Here is a 9,747-nt window from a genome sequence, read left to right on the forward strand (position 1 = left end):
ATACTTATATTCAACCGACAGAGAAAGTTGTATGAAAGCCATCTGTTACTGTTGTTCAGTTGCTGAGTTGGAAACATGTCTGACTGTTTGCAACCCCATGGACTGCCGCATGCCAGTCTTCCCTGTCCTTCCCTATCTCCTGGAGTTTACTCAGATTCATGCCCACTGAGTCAGTGATGCTATCTAATCAGCTCATCCTTTTGCCTTCAGTCTTTCCCAGCATCAGGGTCTTTTCCAATGAGTCAGCTCTTTGAATCAGGTGGCTAAAGTTTTGGAGCTTCATCTTCAGCATCAGGCCTTCCAATGCATATTCAGGGTTGATTTCCTTTAGGATTGACTGGTTTGATCTCCATGCTGTCCAAGGACCTCTCAAGAGTCTTCTCCAGCACCGCAATTTGAAGGCATTAGTTCTTCGGTGCTCAGCCTTCTTTATAGTCCAGTTCTCACTTCCATATGTGACTGCTTTGCCAGAACTCAAATGGTCCATTAGACAGTTTAAAATGCCCCAAAGCAGTATGAACAGGCTTCCTCGGCTGTGTTTTGGACAAGCAGGGCAAGTGAGGTCGGTGTTTTTTGCAGCCTTGTTAATGCTTCCCCACTGATATGGATTCATGATTCTTTTTTCAGTAGATCAATGGATTACTGCATGTACAGTGGTGAGGAGTGAGAATTTTAAAGTCTCTAGTAGGATTGCGCTGTTATTTGGGTTGAACCAGAGCTTTCCCTTTTTGTTGAACCAACAGTTGTTGGATTTCCAATCTCATTTTTCCCTTTCTGAGGCCAATTATTGGGCTTCTCTAGCCAGTTTTTCTAAGTTTTCCTTTGGGGGAAATATTCCTTTGGACCATGACAGAGGTTTGGCTGCTGTTGGTTCCTTTAAGGACAACATTCCTTGCAGAAATGTCAGCAAGGTGATTCCCCTTAGCTTCCAGAAGTCAATTTTAGGATGCCCCAGAATCTTAATAATAGCTAAAACATCAGGTACAATGTTCTATCCAATAATTCCTGGACCTAGGGGCCATTTTAAATTTTATTTCTGCTGGAAGTAAGGAAGTCACATTGCTTCCACAATGTCCCCAGATCATGGGCTACTCTGAAAGCATATCTACTATCACCATAGATATTGGCAGTTAGTCCTTGGCTAAAGTGCAAGCCCGTGTAAGAATGTATCAGGCTGAGGTAGCCATAGGTAAAGATGCTGCCTCAACAACATCAAAAGGAGTTGCAATAGCATACCCAGCACAATACTTACCAATGTTACCTTTAACTTTAAAAAAAAAAAAAAAAAACTTTTTAAAATAAAAAGCTGCTACTTTTTTTTCTTTTTGATGCTGTGTGCAAACTTTTCTTTAGTGGCAGCAAGTAGGGGATATTCTCTACTTGCAGCGCATGAGCTTCTCATTGCAGTGGCTTCTCTTGTTGCAGAACAAGGGCTGCAGGGTGTGTGGGCTTCAGTTCTTGTGGCACGTAGTTTCAGCAGTTACAGCACACAGGCTTAGCTGCCTCATAACATGTGTGCAATCTTCCCGGACCAGGGATCAAACCCATGTTCACTGTATTGGCAAGAAGATTCTTAACCCCTGGTTCACCAGGGAAGTCCCAAGGCTGCTACATTTTAATCCTGAATTATGTGATTATCCCCAGACAGGTAAAAAAAAAATGTATAAACTGATGGCTATCTGGCATTATAATATGATGATATTACTTCTAAGATGATATTAAACCTCATTTTAAAATTTACTTTTTATTAGTTTTTATTGGAGTATAGGGGCTTCCCAGGTGGCACCAGTGGTAAAGAAGCCCCTGCCAGTGCAGGAGACATAAGAGACCTGGGTCCAATCCCTGGGTCGGGAAGATCCCCTGGAGGAGGAAATGGCAACCCACTCCAGTATTCTTGCCTGGAGAATCCCATGGACAGAGGAGCCTGGCGGGCTACAGTCCACGGGGTCACAAAAAGTCGGACACGACTGAAGTGACTGAGCACGCATAGTTGCTTTACGGCATTGTGTTAGTTTCTGCTGTACGACAAAGCGAATCAGCTACACATATACATATATCCCCTCTTTTCTGGATTTCCTCCAATCCCATTCCTGAGCATATACCCAAAGAAAACCATAATCGAAAAGATATATGCACCCAAATACTCACTGCAGCACTATTTACAATTGCCAGGACATGGAAGCAACCTAAACGTCCATCCAAAGAGAAATGGATAAAGGTGTGAAACAGGTATGCAATGGAATGTTACTTAGCCGTAAATGGAACAAAATCATGCCATTTGTTGTGGATGGACCTAGAGACTGTCATACACAGTGAAGTAAGTCAGAAAGAGAAAAAAAAATATTGTATAATAGTACTTATATGTGGAATCTAGGAAAATGATACAGAAAAAGCAGAAATAGAGACATAGATGTAGAGAACAAACTTATGGATACCAAGAGGGGAAGGACGGGTGGGATGAACTGGGAGATTAAGACTGTCTGTCATAAACTCACTGCTGTGTATTATAAAATAGATCACTAATGAGAACCTACTGTATAGCACAGGGAACTCTACTCAGTGCTCTGTGGTGACCCCTTGTTACCTTTTAAATAAGAGCTCTGAGCCATGGGACTCAGCATTACCCAGAGGAGCTTCATCACTCCCTGTAAAGGAGTCAGGAGGTGACCCATCAGCATTACGCAACTGAAGAAGAGTAACAGGGTTAAAGTCATCCCAGCATAACAGCAGTACAAGCGGAGCAGTTAGCAAAAGGACTTCACAGGATGTGAGGCAGCTGGCTGAGAAATGTTAAGTGTGATGAAAATTCAGGAGGGCTTCTACTGATTGAGGTACAAAATTGGTTAAAGAAGATCCCACAATGATTTTCTCAGTGGCCTTCATCAAAAAAGCAATGGCAGTAATGGCCCTAAGGCAAAGTGGGTTATCCCCATGCAGCAAGGTCCAGCTTCTGGCTGTAACACTCTATGGGTTGCTCTTTCCCTGGGGGCGGAAGCTTCGGTGCATTCAGGATTCAGCTCTACCCGTCACCCACTGCCATGGCCAAGGAAGGCATTGCTGCTGGAGGTGCCATGGACGTTCATACTGCTCTGCAAGATGTGCTGAAGACAGCCCTCGTCCACTGTGGCCTAGCACATGAAGTCTGCACAGCTGCCACAGCCTTAGGTAAGCGCCAAGCCCATCTGTGTGTGCGTGCATCCAGCCGTGATGTCAAGCTGGTGGAGGCCCTTCGTGTTGAGCACCGAATCAACCTGATTAAGGTTGATGACAACAAGAAACTAAGGGAATGGGTAGGCCTCTGTAAAACTGACAGAGAGAGAACACCCCTATAAAGTGGTTGGTTGCGGTTGTGTGGTGGTTAAGGGCTATGGCAAAGAGTCTCAGGCTAAGGATGTCACCCAAGAGTACTCCAAACGTAAGAAATGATGAAATTAAAAAACTGGGTTCTTGTTTTTAAAAAAAAGTGCTCTGTGGGTTGATGATGGTTCCTTTGTTTTTGGGTGAGTACCTCAAGGGCATTCCCTTTCTTTTCACACACAAAAAAGAAAAATGGAATCTGATCATTACTATCCCCAAGAGAAGGTTGGTTCAGCAAACCTTTTCTTAAGGCCTTAAAGGTTATATTATTCAGTTCTTCCCATAAAATTGGGTACGGGTTATAGTTAAAAAAATAATAATAATACAGAGGTTTGGCCATAAAACAGAAATTTGGAATCCAACTTCACTAATAACTGACTAAGCCCAAGAAAACCTTGCAGTTGGGTTTTGGGAAACTTAGGACACCATGAAGCCTCTCTGGATCAAGGTGTAGCCCTTCTTCTGATATCAGATGCCCTAAATATCAAAGCTGGGTTTGATCAAATTGCAATTTTTCTTTGGTGATTTTATATCCCTTTAAGGCTAAAAGTTTTAACAAGTGGAGAGTGTCTTCGGTGAGGAGGCTCGAGAAAGAGAGCAAAGATGCAAATCATGCACATATTACGATTGAATAGAACCTCTTGGGAACCTAAGTCATACAGCCTTTAGGATTTGTGAAACTCCCAGTAAAACCCCGAGGCATTACTGTTCCAGGTGAATTAATTTTCTTTCCAAGGGAGAGCAAAAGGTATCAGCTAGCTCTACCAACTGAAGTTGGAGGACTTCCCTGGTGGCTCAGACTGTAAAGCGTCTGCCTACAATGGGGGAGACCCAGGTTCAATCCCTGGGTCGGGAAGATCCCCTGGAGGAGGAAATGGCAACCCACTCCAGTATTCTTGCCTGGAAAATCCCATGGGCGGAGGAGCCTGGTAGGCTACAGTCCATGGGATCACAAAGAGTCAGACACAGCTGAGCAACTTCATGTTCATGTTCACCAAATGAAGTATGGAATAACTGAAGCACAGCACGAATCAGTTACAATTCTTTACGAATCAGTAAAGAATTGGCTTCCAGGGGGAATGGACGTTAGGACGAGGGTTAGGAACAACAGGGTGTCAAGGGATAACAATGACAATGTTGTTTATTGCTCAGAGGTTTGGACACACCTCCACCCTTGGCCCTTAGGTTTTATCAGTGATGAAACAGGAGTGGTACAGGGTCCAGTGCAGGAGATAACAAGGCCTTGAGCTTTGTAAGCTTCTATAATGGGCTTTCGGAGAAGGCAATGGCACCCCACTCCAGTACTCTGGCCTGGAAATCCCATGGATGGAGGAGCCTGGAAGGCTGCAGTCCTTGGAGTCGCTGAGGGTCGGACACGACTGAGTGACTTCACTTTCACTTTTCACTTTCATGCATTGGAGAAGGAAATGGGAATCCACTCTAGCGTTTTTGCCTGGAGAATCCCAGGGATGGGGGAGTCTGGTGGGCTGCTGTCTGTGGGATCTCACAGAGTCGGATATGACTGAAGTGACTTAGCAGCAGATAATGGGCTTTATGCCTTTAAGGGCTTCTTATAGTGCTATATTGGAGAAGGAAATGGCAACCCGCTCCAGTACTATTGCCTGGAAAATCCCATGGACGGAGGAGCCCAGCAGGGGTCCTCCATTTGAGTCCATGGGGTCGCAAAGAGTCGGACATGACTGACCGACTTCATCTCACTTCATAGTGCTATATATGTACATTCTGGGAAGAGGTTTTGAGGGATATATTTGAATCTTGATGGGAGATACATGTGAATTTTTCCAAAATCAGTTGGACATTTTGTCCAAAGGAAGATGGTACCTAATCCAATATGGACAAATTATCAAGTGTTTGACTGACAAAGAATCAGCTCTGCCATCAGATACAGAGCAAATAAAAGGTGTCAGAAGGTCATTTAATTTACCTGATTGACCACTTTGATGACTGCTGCCAAAGTCTGGAATTATTTCCTCTCTTTTTTTGAGAAAATTCTAGCACGATACTTCTTTAAAAAGTCTCTATTGCTGTCCACCTGGAACTATCACATCATTGTTAATCAGCTATACTCCAATGCAAAATAAAAAGTAAAAAAAAAAAAAAGTCTTGGCTTAATAACTAGATAGGGACAGAGAAACTAAAGAGAAATGGGTGTGGATCTTTCATAGTGCTTAAGCAAAAAAGGACTAGGTTCATTAACAGGAACCTGTAGTGGTTCATTAGAGATCCCGTCTTTTTAAACTGTTTTGGTACCCCAGGGTAAGGGCTGCTTTATTGTAATAGGTTGAGCACTGAGAGTGTGGTTCTCTTGTCAGTTAGGACTGGAAGAGACACATTCCTAATCTGAAGAAGTATTTCTACAAGTTGATTAAGAGGATATGTCAGGAAGTGTCTCTGTATTTCCTTCAATCTTGTCATTGAAAACTGGACGGACATTGGAAAGATTGGTTAAAGGGCTGCAGGAGCCTGAAGCCTGAAATTTGAAACAATCTCTTTTCCAACATCGTGTGTGTGTGCTGTCACTTCAGTCATGTCTGACGCTTTGTGACCCAGTGGACAACTGTCCGTGGGCTTATCCCAGCAAGAATCCTGGAGTGGGTTGCCATCTCCTCCTCCAGGAGGTCTTCCCGACCCAGGGATCAAACCTTCGTCCTCCTGAGGCTCCTGCATTGGCAGGCAGATTCTTGACCACTAGCACCACCTGGGAAGCTGTCTTCCTTTTGGGTGACTCATTTAGAGTGTGATAAAGTTTGTTTTCCAGATTAACTAAATGTGGATAGGCATAGTTTCTCATTCTGTCCTGGTTCATTTGACTAGAAAAGAAAGACTTTGATTCAGTCCGTTAATAAACACAGAATTAAAAGCTACCCTGGTGGAATCAACATCTGTAGGAAGACCAGAATTTTCTTTAAAAATAACCTGAAGTGAATTATAATAGTCATGAAGATGTTCTTCAGATATTTGTGTTCAAGCCTGACTTTTATTCCAATCAAGAGGCTTTGGAAAAGCCCTAGGAATTATTTGATGAAGTTGCCTAGTGATTGTTAGCAGGCTGAGCTCCTGGTTGTAATACTAGAGCCTTTTCAAGGTTTTCCCAGTTAGCAGTTCTCATCCATTGCTGGATCTGACCCTCAATGACAAGCACATGAATTAGCTAATGTAAGTCACAGAAACCAGGCTGGTGAGTTTGAATGACTATATTAAATTCCTCAGAAAATATCTGAGGATTTTTGGTTACTTTGGGAAATTCCTTAACTATGATTCACAGTTAAGCTTTAGTCTAGGGAATACAAGACATTAAAGATTTAGCCTCTGGGTCCTCAGAAGGCTTAATTTTAAAGGAACAGATTCTAACAACTTCTAAGGAAAGGGGAGCAGAGAGAGTTTCAGAGAAAAAGGAAATTTGGTGAAAAAATTACAGTAGGAGAATTGAGAGGATGGCCTCAAAGTACCAATTGAAATAGGCATTCCATTCAGTTTGGAAAATTTGAGAGCTATGGTAGCCTAATTTGGTTTTTAGGGGGAAAAAATTAATTAATTAAGAAAATTAATTTTAAGGATTTCAAATTTTCCCATAATGGTTATTAATGTTCTAAATTGTCTTGGTTAGGTTGGTCCATTTAGTTAGAATTGTGCATAAGGAAGGACTGTGGTTTTTAAACATAAAATTAGCCCAAGTCCCTGTGTCAGGGGGACAAGCTCAAAATATATAGGTAACTAGCATTCCATTTATTAGGATTTCTTCTCTAGAATGGGAGAATAATTTTCAAATGGCCAAACAGCCTACAGCTCTAACAGCTTAGAGTTCAAACAGTTTAAACAGTTCAGCTAGCTCAGGCAGCTTGCAACTCAAATGGCCTGCAGGCCTAATACCAGCCAGTTCTAAGGAAACAGCTTTGCCTGAGGGAGCCAAGCTGAAGGAGGAGCCCAGTTCCCACTGGCCAACCCCTATCACAAATGAATGGGCCAAAGGCTGAACTGGCACAGTTCCAATTAATTAGCCTTCCACTCTCCACCCCCGCCCCCAACACCCTCACCCCATTCCCAAAGGAATGGGTTGAAGACTAGACAGTTCCAGGGGAAACAACCCCTGTTCCAAAGGGAATTTGTTGAAGGCTAGCACATGATGCCAAAAATGAGTACTCATGCACAGAACAGAAAGGATAAAACCTTAAATTGATCTCAAATGAAAACTGGAGAGCTTCAAAATACAAAGAGAGCATGAATTTGGATCCAGGAGAAAGATGTATCTTCAAGCCCCAAGATCAGCAAGAAAAGCCATGAGGGACAGGGAGGTCCTAAACCTGTTTGCTTCCCAGCTCTGGAGCCTTCTCTACCTCCCATATGGGTTACCAAAATGTTGACCACCAGTTATTTCTCCAGCAAAAATATGTTTACTTGGAATCAGCAGAGAATTGAATTTTGGGGTCTGAAACCATGTCATGCAGTCCCTGTATGGCTAGTGTAGGAGAACGCTTTTATAGAGGGGGAAAGGACTTTGGGAGGGCTATAGTAAGCAAAGTGTCTATGATCTTTCCTTGGCTGAGTCCTTGCCAGGAAAGAAGAGTTGCAGGGAACAAGAGCTCCCCCTTCTGGTCTCCTGACTATTTAATTAAGGTTTCTGTTTTTTACTTTTTTTTACAGCCCTAAGAGAGGCTGGGATGCTTGCCTCCCTTCCAGAAACCAAACACCGCCCTGTCCTCTGCTGTGAGAGATATATATCCATCCCCTTACTCTGAGAGGGCCCGCCCAGTGAGAAGGAAGGGCAGAAGCTGCCCCAGGAGCCCTGGAAGCCCACCCTTCTTGTGCCTATAGAGTTATAGCTCAGCACTGCACACACTGTGCTGTAGCCCCACCTCTCCACCTGGCCCAGCCTGTCTTCTTTCCCCATTCTGCCCACCTAGCCTGTGTCTGCCCCCAGCCTGGCCAAGCCATGGGGCATTCTCTTGCCAGGACACCCAAACTGGAATGACCAGGACCCAGTGTCCTTGCTTGCTGCAGAGCTCCCTGCCCTACCTGCCTGGAGGCTGCTACATCTTTCCTATACCACTGTGGAGGCTCTTTAGCATTGTATAGGTGAAGGTTAAAGGGACAGAGAAGAACTGACCCCAGGGAAGCTGGTCCTCAGGACATGCCATACCTGCACAGCAGGGATTGTGGTCATGCTTTGCACACGTGTAAACTGTGTGTGGGTACCATGTGTGGGTAGAGGGGTTGTACCTGTGTGCTTTTCTTGGGGGCACCATGAAGGGGCATTTAGTGCCTTGACCCTGGCTCTCGGCCCCTCGATTGACTCAGGTAATGGGGAGGTTCACACTGGCATGTCCCTCCAGAGAGCAGAGGCCTCGGTCACTCCCTCTGAGGCCCATGAGGGAAACTGCCATGAGTATTCATTCTCTCGAACAGGAAATGAAGCTTGCACCTGGCCAAACATGCTGCTCCTCCTGGGGCACAACCCCAGGGCTTTCTGACCCCATGGCCTCCTAGTGTTGCACTAGGTCTCATGGAAGAGAGATCTGGAGACTGTTTTAGGTCCTGGGACCTTTCGTCTTCAGGCATCAGGGCTCTTGTAGCTGTAGGGGAGGACCTGAGGCAGCACAGATTGGGTGACTGCTGACCCTGGGAGGTCGTGGGGCTCAGGACTCTGGAGACAAGAGCCATCCAGGCTGTGCTGAAGGAGTGGCCCAAACATTAGCTGACACCACCAGGGACTCAGGAGGTGGGGTTGGCCCTGGCCCACCATGCTGCACAATGCGACCCAGTCAGGACCCCTCCTTGAGTGGGACTCTTCAGGCCCAGATCTACCCTAGGCATGGCATTCTGTGATTCCAGATTACTCAGAACCTGGCAGAGCAGGGTCTCTAGCTCCCAAGTCCCGAGACCTCTTGACTGTCAACTAAGGATCACCATTTCCCTCGGGTACCCACCTGTCTGCCCATTTCACTTGTGCTCTGGGCATGTGCCTCTTACTGTTTGGACCATGGCTCTCGGCCTCTGTCTGACCCTGGTCCCCACCCCCTGACTCCTAGGAGCCTGTCTGCACCAACCCATAGCGATTCTGCTCCACACCCTAGGAGGCCTCACTGATGTTGCAGGACGTCCACCTCGAGGGTTTTGCTGGAGCCACTACCCTTTATCAAGCATCTAGAGCATTGGTTCATACTGGACACACAGGCAGGCACTTGGGAATGCGCACACATGCTCGTATGTATGCACTGTGCACACATATTCACACCCTTGCACTCACACATGTGCAAACAAATGAACACTTGCATATGCACACACATGCACTTGTATGTGCACTTATACAACACACTCACACACTTGCACTCACACAAGCCTTCACTCACACTAACACACTTGCATGTGTGG

At 45.1% G+C, this 9,747-nt stretch overlaps 1 pseudogene; it reads left to right on the top strand.

The window, feature by feature from the left end:
* The first annotated feature begins 1,828 nt into the window (after positions 1 to 1,828).
* On the top strand, positions 1,829 to 4,724 carry LOC132345668 (small ribosomal subunit protein eS12-like; annotated as a pseudogene).
* Positions 4,725 to 9,747: the final 5,023 nt, after the last annotated feature.

This window comes from Bos taurus, chromosome 7 (assembly GCF_002263795.3).
Source record: "Bos taurus isolate L1 Dominette 01449 registration number 42190680 breed Hereford chromosome 7, ARS-UCD2.0, whole genome shotgun sequence".
Classification (NCBI taxonomy): domain Eukaryota; kingdom Metazoa; phylum Chordata; class Mammalia; order Artiodactyla; family Bovidae; genus Bos; species Bos taurus.